At 41.5% G+C, this 22,786-nt stretch overlaps 1 pseudogene; it reads left to right on the top strand.

The window, feature by feature from the left end:
• Positions 1–1,437: 1,437 nt before the first annotated feature.
• Positions 1,438–2,339, top strand: LOC133053618 (testis-specific Y-encoded protein 1-like; annotated as a pseudogene).
• Positions 2,340–22,786: the final 20,447 nt, after the last annotated feature.

The following is a 22,786-nucleotide window of genomic DNA, read 5'->3' as shown; positions in this document are numbered from 1 at the left end:
CCCCTTGCCTTTTATTTAAGGTTTCAGTGATGCAGCAGCACTGGAACATAAGCACTTGCTACCTGCAGAATCTTCCAGAGTGAAACATCACTCTTTGTACTCTTTGCAGAACACACTTATCGTGTGTGAGGACTATAGGAAGGATGGTTTAGGTTGATCGCCTTGCTGCACCCGGCCACACAGGTTTGGGCCACTGGGTAGGCTGGGATGTGTTCTCACCTGGAAAACAGAACCTCTTTGAAAGGGGCTCGATAGGGTAAATGGGCCAACGTGCAAGCCCCTGGCACCAGTGCTTCATGGCTCTCAATGCAGTGGTGTCCTGACCTTCTCCCTGGCACGCATTCCAACAACTTTCAGGGAGTTCCGTCATGCCAGCAGACCGTGACCCGTTTCTCCCTCTGCACAAGGTGTGGCCGTGCCACGTTAGTGCTTTGCAGCATTCATGTCTGCCCAGTGAGGGAAGTAGAGTCACTAGTACCCTTCTGCGGTTCAGCCGTGACCACCCACCGTGGACTTTCAGATCTGACAAAGCATTCTCCGCCCCTGTGGCCCAGAACAGTCTGATCTCCCATGGGTGCGACTCACTGAAGAGGAGAAAGGCTTGCCTTCACTCCAAGGTTAAGCGTCTCTTCTGAGCACTGGTCTCCGGAGAATGGCAGAGAACCACGGCACCACTTAGAGAGTCGGAGACACACAGACAGCATTCCCTGGTGCACACACACCAGGATCGCCAGAATCAGTGATAGGCGAGAAGCAGAGACAAAGAGACAAAGAGAGAGATCTCTGCCCTATGGCTCTGGTGCCCCTGAAGAGTGGAGGTCAGGTGTTGCAAACTTTGGGGTTTGTACACACTCCCCTACCATCCAGACAGCAGCAGGATCCTGTCCCAGGGAGGAAAGTATCCAGCCACTTTGTGCCCCTGCCTATCCTTTAGATACTCAGGGAGAGCTCCCAGGGATGGGCAGTCCCATGGGACACAGCAGTGTGCTCTTTGGATTGCAGAGCGACAACACATGGCTTGAAATTCCAGAGGCCAATTCAATGCCAGCGCCTGCAGGAACGCCAGATGCAATAGCCCTGCCCTCCCTGAAGCCGAGTGGCACCACGTGGGCGCGCTGGAGCCCAGGAAGTGGGGAAGCCGCCCTCTGGTCTAGGGGCGTTTCCCTCAGGGTGCCACCCACTACCCTCTCTGCCATTGGTCTCGATTTGACCCAGCAGCCTGAGCCTGTCTCACAGCCTAGGCGTCCCGCGTGTTGGGCTGATCTCCGAGCACCCTCTCCTGGCCTCTCCGGAACCCCTTTCTTCAGCCTCAGGCCACCCGCCACACAGCAGGCCCCACCTCCTGACCATTCCGCTCTCACCCCGCCCTAAAGAGCTAGCGAGCCACACCCGGTTACCTCAGCCAGGCCGCCATTGCGCACCACTTGCTGTGCTATTATGTCCGGTCCCTTCGCATCTGCCCCAGCTCGGGGTCACAGCCATGTCCCAGAGGAGCGTGAGAGGCGGCCAGAGGAAGGTGGGAGCGTCCCGGTACTCCGGACCTTCTTAGCTGGGAGCCCGGGTGCTCAGGGGGCAGTGGCCAGGGGGCCTGCCGTCGCGATGCCGTGCATGGCTGGGACTTTGCAGCCACCAGGGGGCACAGCAGGCGAAGAGGTCACCCTCTACGTGGTGGAGGCGGTGGAGGACAGCTGGAGGCGGGGTGGGGCTTGGTGGACAGAGACTAGGCGGGGATCGGGCGGATGTGCCAGCTGCTGGCGGAAGACGTCATGGAAGAGGTGGAGGTTGTGGCAGATGAGGAACGGGATCAGGGGTCCTCCCAGGAGCTGAAGGAGAAGACGCTGGAGGAGCAGGGCCTGGAAAGACCCGGAGGTCCGAGAGAGCGGCCGGCGCCAAATGCGCTACAGGCACTGAGTGCCCTGCAGTTGGAAGTAAGCTCCCTGCATGAGGAAAACCGCCGGGCCTCCGTTCGCTTCATGCGCATGAACCATCTGAGGAGGAAGCGTCACTTGGCTCGGAGAAGCGCCATCCTCCAGGGCATCTGTGGCTTCTTGTCCAAAGCTGTATCCTTCCTGCTGATCCTAGGTGTTTGCCTGTCGGGAAGAGGAGGAGGAGGTGGAGCAGAAGCAGGAGCATGTGCAGGAGTGGGCGGTGCTGGTGTGTGGCGAGGGCAGAGGTAGGGTGCTGCAGGCCGCTGACGAAGTGTGGTCCTGGGCATTGGCAGGTTCCAAAGGCACAGCCGAGTAGTATCTGGTCAGAGCCACACCTGTAAGTGTCAGCCATAACTCGTGGTTTCCCCTTCAGGCCTGCGTCTGAGGAGGATCAGTACCCAGGGCCTCTAGGTCAGGATGACCAGAGAGAGTACACTAGAGCAGCAACTGCAGACATTTATTGTTGTAAATGTGGATGATCCCCGGAAATAGCTGAGACATGGGAGTCTCGCGCGCGTGTGCACACACACATGCACACACACACACACACACACACACACACACACACCCAGAGATACACACATATTCAGACACACATAGAAACACACACACCCCAGTTTCTTTCAGATATGGTAGTCACAAGTACTGCAAGTCCTAACCATGTTACCAGTGACATGCCACTACCCAGCAAACACGGGTCAGGAGGCAGGCAGCAGAGGTGAGAAATCGCCCCTGCTTTTGGGTTGCAGACAACCTGAGCTGCAGAACAGCACAGGGAAGCCAGAGTCACGAGCTGGTCTGATGGTATGGCAGCGCCTGAAGTTGTGAGTCGTGGCCGGGCACGCGGGAGTGCCCAGGATCCTTGCAGATGCCTTTTCCATCTTCACAGATGCTCTGTGGAATCCTAAATGGGAAGGAAATAGTTTTAAAAAGGAGATAAGTATATGTAAATACACATATGGAGGACTGATTTACTTGCTGTACAGCAGAAAATAACACTACATTGTAAAACATATGTACGTGTGCTCACTGCACGTACATAAAATTCACAGTATTTCTTTCAAAGTGCTTAATATTCACTCATTATAGTGAATTTCTGTGAATTGAACTCTTCTGTGTTTTACTCTTTGCGAGCCCAGAGACGGTAGCGCATCAGGCTCTGCTGTCCAGTGAGTTTCCAGGGAAGGATTCTGGAATGAGTTGCCATATTCTCCTCCAGGGAAACCTTCCCAACTCACATCTCCTTTGGCTGCTGCCTTTGCAATTGGAGTGTTTACACACTATGCCACCTGGAGGCTCTGTGTATTATTAGAGATACAAAATCTATACTAATGAGGTATCACCTCTGAGTGGTGGAAAATTATCAAATATTATACAGAGATGACATGGTAGGATAATATTTTTAAAGGGGACTCTCTATGATTCTAGTGCAATATATCTGGTAGGTGCCATTATAAACATGACTACAACATGCCTTGTAAAGTTAACAACAGGCTGACCGTATGATCTGGCAGCTCTACTCCTAATAGTAAGAAACAAAAATTAAAAAAAAAAAACACGTTTTGAAAAGTACATTTAAGCCAACCATGTAGTACCAGAAGATTAACAACCTCCTAAACATAAAAGTAAAGAAAGTAATACAGTCACTATCAAAAACAGTAAGCAATTATTTTGTAATTAATCTTTATTTTTTTATTGAAGGATGATTGCTTTATAGAGTTTATTTTGTCAAACCTCAACATTATATATATATATATATATATATATATAATCTCCTTTCCTGGTATGCAGTTTTAAAAAAAAAAACTAAAAATACGGTTACGATATGATCCAACAATCTCACTACTTGGTACATATCCAGTAAAGATGAAAGCTCCCATCAGAAAAGGGACATGCACAACAGTGTTTATAGAAGCACAGTGTTCAGAGCAAAGACTTGGAAACAACCTTAAATGCCCATAGATAGGTGAATGGATATCTGTATATTATACATACAGTGGAATACCATAAGAAAGAATGGAATAATTTTTTCAACATGGATGGACCTAGAGATGATAATACTAAGTAAGTCAAACAGAGAAAGACATGAGGAGCTTAGGTGGGTTCAGCTCACCTTGATACTTCCTTTGGACCTCAGTTGTGAGGTCTTCATCTTTTCCTCCTGGGTATATGGAGTAGGCTGTTCCACAGCTACTCTAGAGCCTTGTGGCTTCCCAGTCACCTTACTCATCTTGAAGACACTGAGTGGTCTGATCCAGAGCTCCTGAGACTCCTATATATACCCCTCCCCAGGGAGCCACACCTTTATGCTTTATGAGGTCAGCTAGTCACTTTCCCAGCCAAAGGTGTCTCTGGGTGAGACTTGACATCACAGAACCCCATCCTGACCCCTCTAGGAGAGGATGTGGAGCAACTCAGATGATTTGTTGGGAGAAAAGAGGTATTTTTAATGCCACTAAAGAGCTCTCCAATCTCACCTGCCATCCTCATCTCTCTACGTCAACTCTGATGGGTTACGTGGCAGGCAGAGTGTGTCTCCTCCACACCTTGCCCCACAGCCACATGATGCAGGCTTTCATTCTGTTCTGTCTCAGCTTTCACCATTATCTAGTTTTTAATATCTTGCCTAAACTCCCTCCATGATAATTAGACAGTATTGAAGTGTCTGTGGAAATGAGAATCATTCCACTTTATTCCTAAAATGTGCTCTTAAAGCATCCTGAAGACCATTTAAATCTGGGCCACTTAAAGAAACCTTTCCCATCCCACCTCCTTTTCTCAGTGTTCACAGAGTTCTCCTCAGTTTTCTAGTTTCCAGTCTGAATCCCCTGTCTTCCCACTGTGAGAACGCACTGAATACACTTTCCCTTGCTCCACATGAAGCTGTCTTGTTTCAAGTCTAGGATGCATGGGCAGCTCACTAGGTGTATTACTCAGGTTTGGGTTTTAACAGTGTGATGGGGAGGAGGCAGACAAATGCATGCTTCAGGTAATGCTGGATGATCCCAAGAAGGACATGATCACCTGCGGCTGATTAGTATTCCCATGAAGGAGTGGAGCTTGCCCAGAGGTTTGTGAGTCTCATGTGCAAAGGTCTTAACATGTGCCCTCAAAAATCTCTTTTCTTGTCTTGCTTTCCAGCTGGCCCCTCCATTGGAGTTTACCTCACAGTCAAGACTATGGTGGAATTCATTTCCATGAACAGCTACCACAAGCTTCCAGCTTTCTGGAGGAAACACTGGGTAATCATGTCCTGCCCATCTAGTTCACAAGGTCTCTCACTGAGGTGGTTTTCTCTGGAGAAAATAAGTTTTGGGCTTCACCACAATCATTGTGTTCCTAATTGACAAGCAGGGTCAACCAACCTGAGGTGTGCTCCTAGGGACACAGTTTTCGTGTTTTGTTTTGTTGTTGTTGTTGTTGTAGTGGAATGTCCTGGGTTTTCAAGAAGTGCTTACTTTCTGGTGTCCAGTGGTTACTTATTTACCCAAGATGCATCACAATGCTTAAAATTTTAAGAGGTAGAACAAAAGCACAACATAAACAAATCCAAAAGATGACTCTTAAAATTTTTAGAACCAAGAACCTAAAACATGATAGAAAAATGTGAAAAAGACATGAGCCAACAGTTTATAAGAAAGATGTAGCATAAGACATTCACTTTATTAGATGTTCAAAAGACATGAGCAGCCAATTGAAAAGAAAGAGGGAACTAGACTTTAACCACATTAAGAAGATATTTAATCTACTAAGGTAAGAAAGTCATATTAAAATTCCCTTGAGAAATCAAACTGATCCAGAATTGGCATAGATTTTAGAAACTGAAGAGACATTAAAATACTTGGAATAACTGTGTTTTGTATGTTATAAAATTAAGTAGAGACGTGGAAATCATAGAATAGACCCAATTTCATCTTATAGATTGAAAACTATAGTGTCAGATGGCAAACACAGTGACTAGAATAAATGAAAGTTTACACAGGGAAGCAGGAGAATACTGTGCATTTGAAGAGGTAGCCATAGAAAGTGTCCACAATCAAGCACAGACTACACCAATGTGTATGAAGTATCATACAGCATAATCTATTGATTTTTGTCCCCCTACGAATGCAGCATTGGTTAAACAGTTGAAAATAAATCAGTGTAATTAAGCTTAATAAAAACTAAGGTCATCTCAATAAATGCAGAAAAATAATATGATAAAGTCTAATATCTACTCCTGGCTTGTGAAGAACCCCTGGAGAAGAGATAGGCTACCCTCTTCAGTATTCTTGGGATTCCCTTGTGATTTAGCTGGTAAAAAAAAATGGCCTGGCATGTTGGAGACCTGGGTTGCATCCCTGGGTGGGGAAGATCCCCTGGAGCAAGACATGGCAACCTACTCTAGTATTCTTGCCTGGAGAATCCCCAAGGCCAGAGGAGTCTTTTTGGCTTGCACTCCATGGGGTTGCAAAGAGTTGGACACAACTGAGCAACTGATCACATTCTGTATATACTTCTTAGCAAACTAGAAGTATAAAACTTCTTTAACCTGATGAAGGTAATAAACTTCATATAACTAACATCAACTTTATGGGAGAACACTGAGTGTTGTTTTCTTTTCCTACTGTTCTTTTCCCCCTTGCAGTTAATCTTTAATGTATATAAATCTTCTTTACCTACCTCTATTCAACTTTGCATATCTATTTTTTTCCTTTTTTCCTTTCCTGTCAACATATTTGTTGGTTTTATTTTCTCTGTTTTATTCCCCAATTGGCACCTTGCTCTAGTTTCATTTTCCAGTTTGTCCTTCAGTTAGTTTTCTTCTGGTGGATTTAATTTTTGGTTTCCTTGGTTCACCAGGTCAATCCATTGTACTTTTTATTTGTCGAACTGTTTTGATTTTGCTTATGCCTGTATATGTATATGTGTATATTCAGTCACACTTTTTATTGTTGTTGTAAATCTCTGGCTCTATGTTGGGTTTTTGCAGTTCTGTGAAGTTTCCTTTTATTGTCCCCCCTTTCTGTATTTTTCCATTTTTTTAATTCTTTTCGATTTTAGAGTTTTAATTTTTAAAAACCTATTATATTTGTGTATGGTGTTAGAAAGTGTTCTAGTTTCATTCTTTTACAAGTGGTTGACCAGTTTTCCCAGCACCACTTGTTAAAGAGGTTGTCTTTTTTCCATTGTATATCCTTGCCTCCTTTGTCAAAGATAAGGTGTCCATAGGTTCGTGGATTTATCTCTGGGCTTTCTATTCTGTTCCATTGATCTATATTTCTGTCTTTGTGCCAGTACCATACTGTCTTGATGACTGTGGCTTTGTAGTAGAGTCTGAAGTCAGGCAGGTTGATTCCTCCAGCTCCATTCTTCTTTCTCAAGATTACTTTGGCTATTCGAGGTTTTTTGTATTTCCATACAAATTGTGAAATTCTTTGGTCTAGTTCTGTGAAAAATACTGTTGGTAGCTTGATAGGGATTGCATTGAATCTATAGACTGCTTTGGGTAGAATAGCCATTTTGACAATGTTAATTCTTCCAATCCATGAACACGGTATGTTTCTCCATCTGTTTGTGTCCTCTTTGATTTCTTTCATCAGTGTTTTATAGTTTTCTATGTATAGGTCCTTTGTTTCTTTAGGTAGATATACTCCTAAGTATTTTATTCTTTTTGTTGCAATGGTGAATGGTATTGTTTCCTTAATTTCTCTGTCTGTTTTTTCATTGTTAGTATATAGGAATGCAAGGGATTTCTGTGTGTTAATTTTATATCCTGCAACTTTACTATATTCATTGATTAGCTCTAGTAATTTTCTGGTAGAGTCTTTAGGGTTTTCTATATAGAGGATCATGTCATCTGCAAACAGTGAGAGTTTTACTTCTTCTTTTCCTATCTGGATTCCTTTTACTTCTTTTTCTGCTCTGATTGCTGTGGCCAGAACTTCCAACACTATGTTGAATAGTAGTGGTGAGAGTGGGCACCCTTGTCTTGTTCCTGATTTCAGGGGAAATGCCTTCAATTTTTCACCATTGAGGGTGATGCTTGCTGTGGGTTTATCATATATAGCTTTTATTATGTTGAGGTATGTTCCTCCTATTCCTGCTTTTTGGAGAGTTTTAATCATAAATGCGTGTTGAATTTTGTCAAAGGCTTTCTCTGCATCTATTGAGATAATCATATGGTTTTTATCTTTCAATTTGTTAATGTGGTGTATTACATTGATTGATTTGCGGATATTAAAGAATCCTTGCATTCCTAAATCTAAGACCAGAAACTATAAAACTCCTAGAGGAGAACATAGGCAAAACACTCTCTGACATAAATCAAAGCAAGATCCTCTATGACCCACCTCCCAGAATGCTGGAAATAAAAGCAAAACTAAACAAATGGGACCTAATGAAACTTAAAAGCTTTTGCACTACAAAGGAAACTATAAGTAAGGTGAAAAGACAGCCCTCAGATTGGGAGAAAATAATAGCAAATGAAGAAACAGACAAAGGATTAATCTCAGAAATATACAAGCAACTCCTGCAGCTCAATTCCAGAAAAATAAATGACCCAATCAAAAAATGGGCCAAAGAACTAAACAGACATTTCTCCAAAGAAGACATACAGATGGCTAACAAACACATGAAAAGATGCTCAACATCACTCATTATTAGAGAAATGCAAATCAAAACCACAATGAGGTACCATTACATGCCAGTCAGGATGGCTGCTATCCAAAAGTCTACAAGCAATAAATGCTGGAGAGGGTGTGGAGAAAAGGGAACCCTCTTACACTGTTGGTGGGAATGCAAACTAGTACAGCTGCTATGGAGAACAGTGTGGAGATTTCTTAAAAAACTGGAAATAGAACTGCCATATGACCCAGCAATCACACTTCTGGGCATACACACTGAGGAAACCAGATCTGAAAGAGACACGTGCACCCCAATGTTCATCGCAGCACTGTTTATAATAGCCAGGACATGGAAGCAACCTAGATGCCCATCAGCAGATGAATGGATAAGGAAGCTGTGGTACATATACACCATGGAGTATTACTCAGCCATTAAAAAGAATTCATTTGAACCAGTCCTAATGAGATGGATGAAGCTGGGGCCCCTTATACAGAGTGAAGTAAGCCAGAAAGATAAAGAACATTACAGCATACTAACACATATATATGGAATTTAGAAAGGTGATAACGATAACCCTATATGCAAAACAGAAAAAGAGACACAGAAATACAGAACAGACTTTTGAACTTTGTGGGAGAATGTGAGGGTGGGATATTTCAAAAGAACAGCATGTATACTATCTATGGTGAAACAGATCACCAGCCCAGGTGGGATGCATGAGACAAGTGCTCCGGCCTGGTGCACTGGGAAGACCCAGAGGAATCGGGTGGAGAGGGAGGTGGGAGGGGGGATCGGGATTGGGAATACATGTAAATCCATGGCTGATTCATATCAATGTATGACAAAACCCACTGGAAAAAAAAATAATAATTAAAAAAAAGAAAAAAAAAACCTATTATATTTTTTCTACATTTATTCTATTATTGCCTTTCTGTTCTTCTTTCCCCCTTGCAGTTAATATTTAATGTGTATAAATCTTTGTTTCCCTCTATTTAAATATTTTTGGTTTCTTTTCTTTCTTTCCTTTCCTCTCAGCATTTCATTAGTTTTATTTTCATTGCCTTAATCCTCACTTGAGACTTTGCTTTTGTTTTGTTTTCCAGTTTGTGCTTTAGTTAACTGTGTTCTTAACTGGTAGATATCATTTTTGGTTTCCTTTGTTCACTGAGTAAATCTACTGTACTTTAGTTTTGTTGAACTGTTTTGAGTTTGCTTATGGGTGTATATGTATATGTTCCTTTTGTGGGAATATATGTGTATATTCCATTACTCTAAATATCATTTGCCTGACAGTGTAACTTCCATTTGTCTGGGATTCATCTTTGGTTTTTCCTTTTTGGATATTTTTTAAATCTAACAATGCCTTAACAAAGCAGCTGTGTTATCTCTGTTCCTGGCCAGAGATCCAGCCCTGAGACTTTGGAGTGGGAGCACTGACTCCAAGACCCTAGCAACCAGAGAAATCCTAACCCTAGGCAGTATCAAATAGTGAAAACTCACACAAAGGAAACCACTTGAATATAAGTGCAACCACCAGTTGCACTCGGTGTAGGAAACCTCATCCAAAAAACAAACAAGATAAAAATATAAATCCAATTTTCAGCAGACAGGATTGCCACCTCACTAAGCCCTGTACCTCCGAAGAAGAAGAAAAAAAGATTCAGCACAAATTTCACCGAAACCACTGGCTTACACAAACCACTGGACCAGCCTTAGGAGGGCAGAAACCAAAAGGAAGAACTTGACTTTGAAGCCTGGGAAAAGGAAGCCTTGAACAGAATAAGTTTAAAGAAAATAATCAGAAGTCACAGGAAATATTCTGATAGGGCCATAACTCCTGTGGTGGAGGAAATCCAAGTCCCTGCACACTTGGCATTTCCAGGGTCCCTGAAAGACAAGCAGCTGCCCCGTATTCATGCTCACTCTCACTGGGGCAGTGTTGCCACAGGCAAAAACAACTCTTGTGTATATGCGGACAGGGTCGCCTCAGTAATGTCTGACTCTTTTCTCCCCTGTAGACTGTGGCCTATCAGGATTCTCTGATAGAGAAATGGGTTCTTTGGGCAAGAATACTGGAGGGTTATTGGTCGATGCTGGTTGTCATACCCTTCTGCTGCTGCTGCTAAGTCACTTCAGTCGTGTCCGACTCTATGAGACCCCATAGACGGCAGCCCACCAGGCTCCCCTGTCCCTGGGATTCTCTAAGCAAGAACACTGGAGTGGGTTGCCATTTCCTTCTCCCCATACCCTTCTAGAGCACTTTGTTTCCTGCTGCCCTAGTCACCAAACACCTGAGTACCTGGTGCTACCAGAACCCTTGTGACCCAAGCACCTTCCACACCTCCACTCCTGCCCCTCATGGGGGCCAACCCAAGTCCCCCAGGCAGCCTCAGGAGAAAACCTCTGCAGACCAACAACATGCAGAGATGGAAATAAACCCACAATTGAAACCCAGGGTCAGAATGGTGAAGGAAGAAAACCATGAACCTTCCTACCAGCTGTACAAGCTGCAGATTAAATCTACACAATCAACAAGGCAGACTCTGTGTCTATGGAATATATAAAAGGACATTGAGAGCTCCCACAAAAGAAATTGCACTAGTTTTAATAGCTGTGGACATTACAGGCAAGAACACATAAGAGTAGGACCAGATTAGAATCTGAGCTGCTGCCACAGCAGATCCTGAGATCAGCACAATGTTGGAGGATATCCTAGGGAGATGAGGTGGACTGTAATTCCAAGCAAAGGAAAGGATTCTGACAGGAATGACTCAAGGTAAACATGTATTATTCTTATGTTTTGACTTGCTCTATAGATTGTTTTGGATCTTTTTTTTTTTTTTTTTCTTTTTCTTCCTTTTCTCCCCCACTGTTGCAGTTGTCGATTTCATTTGCACTATGAAGTTTTTGATTTTTTTTTTTTATTTCCTCAGTCACGTTTTTATCACTGTTATAAATCTCTGCTTCTACGTCGGGCTTTTGCAGTTCTGTGGCGTTTTCTTCTTCTTTTTTTTAAACCTTTTTCCAATTTTAATCTTTAATTTTCTAAACCTATTATTTTATTCCTTTGTTTGCTTTTCCTACTTTTCCCTTTGCAGTTAATGTATATAATGCAGGTAATGTATATAAATTGTCTTTATCTACCTCTGTTTAACTTTGCATATCTATTCTTTCTTTCTCTTCTTTTTTTCCTTTCCTGTCAACATATTTGTTACTTTTATTTTATTTGCTTTATTCTCCAATTAGAACCTTGCTCTAGCTTTGTTTTCCAGTTTGTGCTTTGGTTGTGCTGTTCTGGTACATATAATTTTGGTTTCCTTTGTCCACCAGGTAAATACTTTTTCTTGAACTACTTTGATTTTCCATATGGGTGTATCTGTATACATGTATATTCAGTCACACTTTTTATTGTTGTTATAAACCTCTGCCTCAACGTTGGTCTTTTCCTGTTCCATAGAGTTTTTTGTTTGTTTGTTTTTACTTTCTTCTTGCATTTTTCCCTTTTTTATAATTATATTTTTTTAACCCTATTACATTTTTTTCTACATTGATTCCTTTGTTTGCCTTTCCACTCTTTTTTTCCCCTTGTGGTTAATCTTTAATATATATAAATCTTCTTCATCTACCTCTTTTATTTTACACATCTATTCTTTCTTTCTTTTCTTTATTTCCTTGCTGCTCAACATTTTGTTAGTATTATTTTCATTGCTTTATTCCCTAATTGGTACCTTACTTAAGTTTTACTTTCCAGTTTGTGCTTTATTTAGCTTTCTTCTGGTAGATATAATTTTTGTTTTGCTATGTTTGACACGTTGATAATTGCACCCTATTTTTCTTGGACTATTTAGATTTTGCATATGAGTATATATGTATATCTGTATATTCAGTCACACATTTTATTGTTGCTATAAACCTCAGCCTCTATGTTAGGCTTTTGCAGTCGTGTGAAGTTTTCCTTTCCTTTCCTTTTTTTAATTTTTCCTCCTGTATTTTTTCTGTTATTTGTAACTTGAATTAAAAAATTTTTCATCCTATTATATTTTTCTAAGTTTATCCCTTTGTTTGCCTTTCCTACTCTTCTTTTCCCCTTGCAGTTAATCTTTAATGCATATAAGCCTTCTCCATCTACCTCTGTTTAATTTTACATATCCTTTCTTTCTTTTTCTTTTGCTTGGTTCCTCTCCACTTATTTGTAATTTTGTTTCCATTGTTTTATTTCCAACTTAGTACATTGCTTTAGTTTTGTTTTCCAGTTTGTGCTATAGTTAGTTTTGTACTTAAATGGTAAATATAATTTTTGATTTACTTTCTTTGTTGGTTCAATCTCTTGTACTTTATTTTTTTTTTTATTCTTTTCACCTTTTCACTTTGCTCATGAGTGTATATGTATATGTGTATATTCTATTATTTTCATTATTATTTGCCTGATTTTGTAACTGCCATTTGTCTGGAGTTCATTTATTGATATTTCCTATCATCTCATTTAATGCCATAATAAACTGCTTGTGGAATCTTCGTTCCTAACCAGAGATTAAGCCCCGAACCTTTGGAGTGAGAGCACTGACTCCAAGATGCAAGAATACCAGATAACTTACCCTAGGGAGTATCAAATAGTGAGAAGGCACACAAAGAAAATCCTTGAATACAAGACATGGCATCACTCAACCCCCAGCAGCACCCTGTGCTGGACACCTCATCCAAAAAACAAATGAAACAAAAATAAAAATCCAATCATCAACAGACAGGATTACCACCTCACTCAACCTTGCCTATCAGAGGAAAAAGAAACAAACAAAATCTCAGCACAAATCTCATCCTACAGGAACCATACCAAACCACTGGACCAGCCTTAGGAGGAGAGAAAACAAATGGAAGAAAGAATTCAACCTTGAAGCTGAGAAAATGAGACCTCAAACACAGTAAGTTTTAAAAAAATTTAACAGGAAAGAAATACTACACAAGTGAAGGAACAAGATAGAAACATAGAAGCCCAAATAAAACAGGAAACATGCAAACTACCTGAAAAGAATTCAGAATAATGACAATAATATGAGCAGAAGCCTTGAAAACAAAATGGAGAAAATTCATGAATCAATGAACATAACCTAGACGAATGAAAGAATAAACATACAGAGACATCACAATGAAAAATTAAACACAACTGAAATTTAAAATAGTCTAAAAGAAATAACAGACTATCTGAAGCAGAAGAACACATCTGCGAGCAGGAAAATCAAATGGTAAAAATAATTGCTGAAGAATAGAATAAAATGAAAAGAATGTAGGGTAGCCTCAGAGACTTCAGGGACAATGTCAAATGCACTAGCATTCGAGTAGTGTTCCCAGAAGAACGAGAAGGAGAAATGATATGAGAAATTTTTTGAAGAGATTATAATTGAAAATGTCCCTTAGAAGGAAAAGGAAATAGTCAAAAAACTCCAAGAGGCACAACAAGTCCCTTACAGAATAAACCCAGGAGAAACATGTCAAGACACATACTAATCAAACTAACAAAGACTAAACACCAAGAAAAAATATTAAAAACAGCAAGACAGAAGCAACAAGTAACTTACCAGAGAAACCCTGTATACTTAACAGCTCTTCTTTAGCAGAAACTCTGCAGGGCTGAGGGGAATGGCAGAATATATTTAAAGTACTGAAAGGGAGAAGTCTACAACCAAGATTACTGTACCCAGCAAGGCTCTATTCAAAATTGATAGAGAAATAAAAATCTGTTCTTACAAGAAAAAGTTAAGATGATTCACCAAACCAGCTTTACAACAAATGTAAGAGGGATTTACATAGTCAAGAAATACAAGAGAAGAAAACAAGTCTACAAAATCAACCCCAAACAGTTAAGAAAATGGCAGTTGGAACATACGCCTCAATAATTACCTCTAATGTAAATGAATTAAATGCTCTGACCAAAAGACACAGACTGGCTGAATGGATAAAAAAAACCAGACCCATATAAATATTGTCTACAAGAAAGCAACTTCAGACATAAAAACACATATAGACTGAAAGTGAGAGGATGGAAAAATACATTCCATGCAAACGAGAAGCAAAAGAAAGCTGGAGTAGTAATCTTTATATCAGACAAAATAGACCTGAAACTAAAGATTACAAGAGATAAGGAATGACACTACATAATGATCAAGGGATCAATCCAAGAGGAAGACATAACAATTGTAAATAACTGTGCACACAACATAGGAGCACCTCAATACATAAGAAAAACACTAATAAAAGGTTGTTGCTGAATCATGCAAAGACACCAGGGTTCTAGGCCTCTGGAGGAGAATTCAATCCAGGGCCAGAGAAGAGGCTGGATCGCTCAGACCTTTTGTGTAACAAAGTTTTATTAAAGTATAAAGGAGATAGAGAAAGCTTCTGACATAGACATCAGAAGGGGGTAGAACGAGTACCCCCTTGCTAGTCTTAGCACTGGAATTATATACTCTCAAATTATTTATTACAGTGAATCAAAAGAATGTCTGGAAGTTGTAAAGACCTCACCAGACCTACTCCCATAAATTACAATTTGAGATAACAGAATTAGCCAGAAGGTTTTTTTTAGAGACTGTCCTCAAGCAGGATACATTATTGTTATATAATCCTAAGGAATGTGGGGGGGTTTCCTTTCTTCCTCCTTGAGAATTCCAGACCCCTCTCTCCATGGGGACCCCTAGACTTCTTACCAACCTGCATAGTAATTGACTCTTTTATTCCCCCATTTTCTTTTAGGAGAATTGTGTTGCCAAGGAAAAGGGGCATCGTTTTCATTCCATAACTACTTCCTGCTGTTTAGGGGCCTGGTCCCTAAATTGTTAAGGCAACATATTCTCCTAACCCTCATATTGAGGGTCTCTGATCCAGGGTCCCCAAGTAATAGTTGGAGAGGCTGTGGCACTCACAGGAGCTTGGACAACAATTTGTAACTTAAAAGCCTTCATGTGACTAGAAACAAATCCAATTACACAGTTACAGATGCAGGGAGCAAACAGCAAAAATAGAACAACCGGAATTATTGTAATTAAGATAGTCTTCCACCATGGGGAACTAGTTAACATCTCCCAAAGTGAGGCAATTGAGGCTTCAGGAGTATCCATAGCCCCAATCATCTTGGTCATGTGGTTTAGTAAAATGAGTAACATTAGTGCTCATATCGGGTATATATGTACAGCATTGGGTATGAATAATGACACAAGTTCCTCCTTGTACAGCTGTCAGAGTATCTGAAGCTAACCTGTTTTGTAAAACCACCTTTCTAATTTGTGTTTCTACAGCATTAAGAGCTGAAAGAGCTTTTTGAGAATCTTGTAATGCCTGTTGAGTAAAATTAGTCAAAGCATCCACTAGTAGCATAACATCTGTAGGGGGGACTAACACTGTAGCCAAATAATCATACCAGTGAAATACAGACCTTGCCCACCGAGTTTTAAGGTGGGGTAAATTAGCAGACTTCTCTGGAAGCTCTGAAAATATAAGGCCATGAGTAAAGGCTAGACCTCAGGTGCATCTCCCTATCCAATCAGGGGGAAGCCATGCCCATACGTAAGAGCCACATATCCAGTAAGTCTCATTTGGAGCAAGACAGCATGACTGAGATATCCAGTCCCAATCATTGCCTGGCCAGACAAAGGGAAGACCTGAATTGGGGTTGAAAATCACGGAAATCATTACATTGCATATTTCCTGAGGCAAAAATCCCAAGTGTTTCCAATCACTATAATTAAGTTGTTGGCTAACTTCTGGGGATGGCTCTATTTGCTCGCAGCATATACGGGCAGTAGATATTAGACGTCCTGTTTCAGGAGTTAACCGTATAACCTCATCCCATATTCGATAAACATCAGGTAAAAAACCATTAAATCTAAACCTATTTGCCTTATGTATAGCAAAATAGTCATTGAACCAAGACAATGTATAATCAAAATTAAAAGTAACATTATGTCCATAGTTAAGGTGCATGTTGTACCAGTCCATTTTAGGGTTGTTAGATATCATCAGTTTAAGAAGAGGCATCACATGCAAATGTTGAAGGTATTTGCAGACTTGGAGAAAGTCCTTTCCTTGAAGTGGAGATGTCCACCATGGCAAGCCTTGCACTGACGAAGAAGGGAGTGTTCCACAGGCCCAGCAGTTAGACTGATTGTGAAATGCTGCATATGAATGAGCCCAGGACAGGAAGGCATTGTCTTAAGGATCAAATGGCAGACTCAGGATCTTTGGAGTCAGAAGTAGGCTCACATAGATTATCAGGCCCATCTGACTAGTACAAAGTAAGAGCATAGAAAGTAAAGACATAAAATGACATCACTTAGTTCTGGTTAGGGTGCCACCTTTTAACTCGAGTGTGATGTACCCACGAATCAATTCCTGGCACTTTGACAGCTGTGGGAGAAGAAAGAATAACCTGGTAAGGGCCTTCCCAGAGGGGCTCAAGGGATGGGCCCCCAGACCCCAGTGTTTTATGAGGACCTCAGTTCCTGGCTCAAATAGAGGCTTGCTTGACTCAGAGGCTGGGTCAGGAGTCATCTCCTGGAGTTCTGGTAATGCCTGTTGAAAAACTGAGAGCTGAGTTACATAATTAGTTAATTCCAAGCCTTCAGTGTCTATAACAATGTCAGTGCATAAGAAAGGCCTTGCATAAATACATTCAAAGGGGGACAGTCCCTCCTTTTTAGGGGCAGTTTGAGCCCTCATTACAGCTATGGATAGGACTTTAATACAATTGTCCTGCATCTCTTGAGTTAATATGCACAGATGTCTTTTGACAATGTCATTGGATTTTTCAACCTTTCCTGAGGTTTGGGGTTTCCAGGAACAGTGTAAACGATACTCTATTCCTAGAGCTTTAGACACCCCCTGAGTTACAGCAGCTTTAAATGTGGAGTCATTGTCACTCTGAAGGCTCTGTGTCAGCCCAAACCTGGGGACAATTTCATGTATTAAAATCTTTATAACCTCCTTAGCCTGCTCACTATGACAGGGAAAAGCTTCAATCCATCCAGTAAAGGTATCCACCCAAACTTGTAAGCAAAAATACCCTTAAGCTTTTGGCATATGAGTAAAATCAATTTCCCATTCCTCTCCAGGATACTTTCCCCTTCGTTGCAATCCAGATTGTGCTAGCTTCTCAGTCTTTGAGATATGTTTCTGACAAACCTCACACCTTTTGATAATGTTCTTTGAAGTTTTCATTACATTTTAACCTTCAAACAAACAAGAAGCCATCTGGTAAGTACTCTCTGCACCCAAATGAAAACTCCAGTGTAAACCCTTAAGAATTTTCCATAAACACTTTCAGGAGTTATTAATCGTCCATCCTCAGACGGTAACCATCCTTTATCAGTAATCTTTGCTCCTCTTTTCTCATATCTTTCTAATTCTTCCTCAGTATATTGTGGCTTTTCCTGTTCCACAGGACCTGTCCAGATCAAAGGCATCTCTAGTGAGGGGGTTTTGTAAAGTGCCACTTTTTTGGCTTGACAGTCAGCCAGTTGATTACCTTCAGTTATTTTACTCCCAACCTTCTTTTGTCCTTTGCAGTGCACAATCGCTACTTCTTTAGGACAATCTATAGCAGTTAAAAGTCTCTCAATCTCTCTGAAATGTTTAAAGATTTTCCTGTTGCTGTTTTAAACTGTCTTTCTTTCCGTATTGCAGCATGAGCATGTAAAGTCAAATAAACATACTTAGAATCAATGTAGATATTTACTGGTTGCCCTTTGCTTAACTCTAGAGCTTGGGTCAGAGCCACAAGCTCTGCTAACTGGGCACTGGTTCCCTGGGGGAGAGATTTTGCTGCTAAAACCTGTTCAGCAGCCACCACTGCATAACCTGATTTACGCTTTCCATCCTGAACAAAAGAACTGCCATCTGTAAATATTTCCAAGTCAGGATTGTCTAATGGGGTATCCATTAGACCTTCCCAAGCTGCATAGTTTAAAGTTAGGAATTGGGAACAATCATGATCAGGTGTTTCATTTTCCTTCTCAGGAAGGAAAGTGGCAGGATTTAAATTTCCACAAACTTTGAGCTTAGTTACTGGTCCTTCTAACAATAATGACTGATATTTAAGAAGTCTACTGTCTGTCATCCAAATATTAACCTTAGAATTTAAGATTCCACTCACATCATGAGAAGTCAGTACAGTAAGGTTTCATCCATTAATTATTTTTAAAGCTTCAGATGTTAATAAAGCCACTGCCCCAGTTACTCTTAGGCAGTGGAGCCACCTACATGAAACTATATCCAATTCTCTGCTTAACTAAGCAATAGGTTGCTGGTGAGGTCCTTGGGGTTGTGTCAAAACTCCCAAGGCCACACCTTTTCTTTTAGCCAAATTAAATTCTGACCTGGGCAAGCTCAGAGTGGGAACTTGCAGGAGACTAGTCTGAAGAACCTTAAAAGCCTTTTGAGTATCTGGAGACCAAACCATTTTGTCAGTTCAGGCCTGCTGAGTTTCAGCTATAAGTTTATATAAAGGCCAGGCAAGTTCCCCATAACCTGGAATCCAAATGCGACAGTAGCCTGTGATTCCCCAAAATCCTCTCAATTGTCTTAAAGTCATAGGTAAGAGATGATTTAGTATAGGTTTAATTCTCTCTAGACCTATGGCGCTAGTCCCTTCTGATATGATTAGGCCCAGATATCTAATAGATTGTTGACAAAGCTGAATCTTTTCTCTTGATGCCTTTTAACCAAAGCCTGCCAGAAAGTTTAAGAAGTCTTCTGAGGCTCGTGAACAAGCTTCCTCTGTCTCAGTACAGAGCAAAATATCATCTACATGTTGTAACACCACTGCTTCAGAGCTATTAAAGTTTTGTAGATCCCGTGACAAACTTTGTCCGAATAAGTGAGGACTGTCACGAAATTCCTGGGGCAAAAATGTGCAGGTTAACTGAGCAGCTGGCTGCATCCCTATTTGCCTTGAAGGCAAATAGAAATTGACTTTTCTCCACCAAAGGCACTGGATAGAGGGCACATTTCAAATCATTACTGAGAAATATTTGACTCCTTCAGGAATTTCAGACAGTAGAGTATAAGGATTAGGCACCATGTGGTGTAAAGGAACTACAGCCTCATTTATTATTCATAAATCTTGAACTAGTCTCCATTTACCATTTGATTTCTTTATATCCAGAATAGGAGTGTTGCATGGACTGTTATAGGAGCCCCTGTTCCTTTAAAGTCTCAATGATGGGTTTTAACCCTTCCTTAACCTCAGGTTTCAGTGGATACTGCTTCTTACGTGAAAATAAGTGCAGGTCTTCGAGCGTGGCAACTACAGGAATAGCATTTTGTGCTCGACCCACAGATTTTCTACCACCACATACTCTAGGATTTACATTTTGTTCAATTAAAGGGAGAGAAAAGGAAGGTTCCATATTCATGAAAAAAGAGGCATGGACCTTGCTCAGTATATCCCTCCCCAAAAGGGGTGAGGGAGACTCAGGCACAATCAGAAACTCGTGTGAAAATAGCACCAAATCCCAGTCACAACTGACAGATACACTGAAGTAATATGTTTTGGCTTGTCCAGACAGTCCCAGTATGGAAGCGGATAGGGAAGAAAGTGGGCCAGGGGCTTCAGTAAGCATGGAGTAAGTTGCCCCAGTATCTAAAAGGAAATCGATGGATTGGCCTCCCACGGTTATTAATACCTAGGGTTCCTCAGGTGTAATTAGGATGGGAGCTTGTGTGGGGATCCCTGGGCACCTTCAGTCCTGATTGTCTTGAGAGTCTGAACCCTGAAATATACGCCTCTAGGGGCAGTCTCTCTTCCAGTGTCGTCCTTTGCAGACCTGGAAGCCAGGAGCGGCTTAGATGCCTGAGAGCAATCTCACTTGAGGTGACCCTCCTTTGACCCTCCTTTCCACAGTAATAGCAAGCCCAACCCTTTTCACCTGGGTCCCTCTGGGCATTTTCCCCAGGCTGTTTAGGAATGGTTTTCATGGCCCTTGCAAGGGCTTCCACCTTTTCCTTTCTCCTTTTCTGCCTTTCTTTCTTTTCCTCATATTCCCTTCCATAATAAAATGAGCCAGTTGTTACAGATTATCTAAAGACTGATTTGGCCTATATGCCCATTTTAATAGCTTACAGCAGATATCTGCAGCCGACTGAGTGAGAAATCTATCCTTTAAGATCACTTTTCCCTCTTCACTTTTGGGATCAATCTAAGTCACTTTTTCCTCTTCACTTTCAGGATCAATCTAAGTGAATCTGTGAAGGGCTTATCTCAGTCTGTCTAGGAATTTACCAGGAGCTTCCTTCTCCTCCTGTTCTATGTCTGACAATTTGCCATAGTTTAAAGGCTTAGCACGCTCCTGCACATGTCCTTCAAGAATATATCTGCAAATGGACTCTGATCCCATCTGCCTTTTGCTGTGTTGTAGTCCCAATCTGATTCTGTAATTGGGACCACCTGATTCCCAGTGGGGAGGGCGGTTATCTTGTCCTCCCTCTTCCCTACTGATTCCATACCAAACCATTCATCTCCATAAGCCACTGCTTTTCCCAAGAAGTCTTTGAGTGAGGAGTCAGTGTTTGTCCCAAGAAATACATCAAATCCTTCCAAGTAAAGTCATAAAGCAGAGTAACACCTTTAAAAGCTCTAATATATTTTTCTCCATCCTCTAAAGAGTCTCCCAGATCCTCCTTGATATTTTTGTATTTCTTGATAAGAAAAAGGCTTGTTAACTCTCATAGACTGATTATTTCTCCTGGTGGGTGCTTCATGAAGAGGCAACAGCTTGTGTGGCTGTTCCTCAGTCTCTCTTCCTGCTCTACACATATGATCCCAGGGATAGATTGGAGAAACCTGCTTTTCTTTATCTCTTTGTCTCCTGTGCTCCATCTCTTCTAGCAAAGAAGGAGGACAGGAGGGAGCTGAAAGTGTCACACCCAAATCTATACCCTTAGGACATAAGTCTGGAATATTTCACAGAGAGAAAAAGGGCAACACGTATGCTACTTCTACCCATCTCCCTTGTTTTCTACAGAACCGGTCTAATTGTAAAACAGTATTATACTTAAGAGACCCTCCAACTGGCCACCATTCACCATCCTCCAAAGGATACCATGGCCCTGCAGCATCGCATAGGTAGACCAGGTGTGTCTTCTTAAGCCCTGGGGATCAAACCCATCCCAGTTTTTCAGGATAAAGTTCAAAGGAGTGAGGCTGGAATTGTTAGCTCCCATCTGTAAGAGAGAAAAAAAGTGACCAGCACAGTCTTTCTACCAGAGGCATCCCTCTCTGCTCTAGATGCCACCCAGGGTGCAATCATAGTAACCTTCCAGAATGCCTCCCAGTCTAAACTGCTGGGGGAAACACTCATCACCTGAGTGCCTGTGCATGACCCTGAGTATATTCCTGACCACAATAAGACTGACATGAACATGAAACTGAGATGTTTCTTCCAAGTGTCACAACACCAGTATGAGCCTCCTCTTATCCACTAACAGCTAGTGTTATCAAAGGGGAAAAAATCCCTTGTAGTTCTAATCTGAGTAACCTTTAACCTCAGAGGTGCTCGTGGAGGTAGAGCTCCATCTAGCTTCCAAACTTTCCATGCCTAGCAAGACTAGGCGCTTCCTGACTACCAATCCAAGTTTGGGACCTAAGTCATAATATGCAGTAACAGATCACAAGTCCCTTGAAAGTCTATGATCTGATAGATTAGGTTAGTACTTCTAATTTTCAAGGAGTTATGAAATGGTCAAAGAGGCCAAAAAGTTTGACTGAGAAAGGAGAGTTCGGTCCACACACTTTGTCCATTTCTGCTCGGTCCAAAGAGACATTGGGTGCCTCTTGGCATTGGCAGGTTGATATAAACCCCCAACAGATTTCTGCCATAAGCTGTATGAGGTTACCGTGGAATCGCAAAGCAGGGCTCCTCACTTGCTTCCCAAAGTGTGTGTCATTCATTAACAAAAGCACACCGTAGAGTTAGTAGAGTACAGCAGGAAACATGTTCACTAGAACAAAGAACTAGAGCTCCAAGTATCCTTACCTTGTTCTGAAGAATCCTGAATGAGCCCCCAAGATTAAAGGTTGTTGCTGAGTCATGAAAAGATGCCAGAGTTCTTGGCCTCCAGAGGAGAAGAATTCAATCCTGGGCCAGAGATGAGGCTGGATTGCTCAGAGCTTTTGTGTAATAAAGTTTTATTAAAGTATAAAGGAGATAGAGAAAGCTTCTGACATAGACATCAGAAGGGGGTAGAAAGAGTACCCCCTTGCTAGT

Source organism: Dama dama, chromosome Y (assembly GCF_033118175.1).
Source record: "Dama dama isolate Ldn47 chromosome Y, ASM3311817v1, whole genome shotgun sequence".
NCBI classification, from domain to species: domain Eukaryota; kingdom Metazoa; phylum Chordata; class Mammalia; order Artiodactyla; family Cervidae; genus Dama; species Dama dama.
Note: the sequence above shows the minus strand (reverse complement) of the source record. Positions and strands in the feature narration are given on the sequence as shown.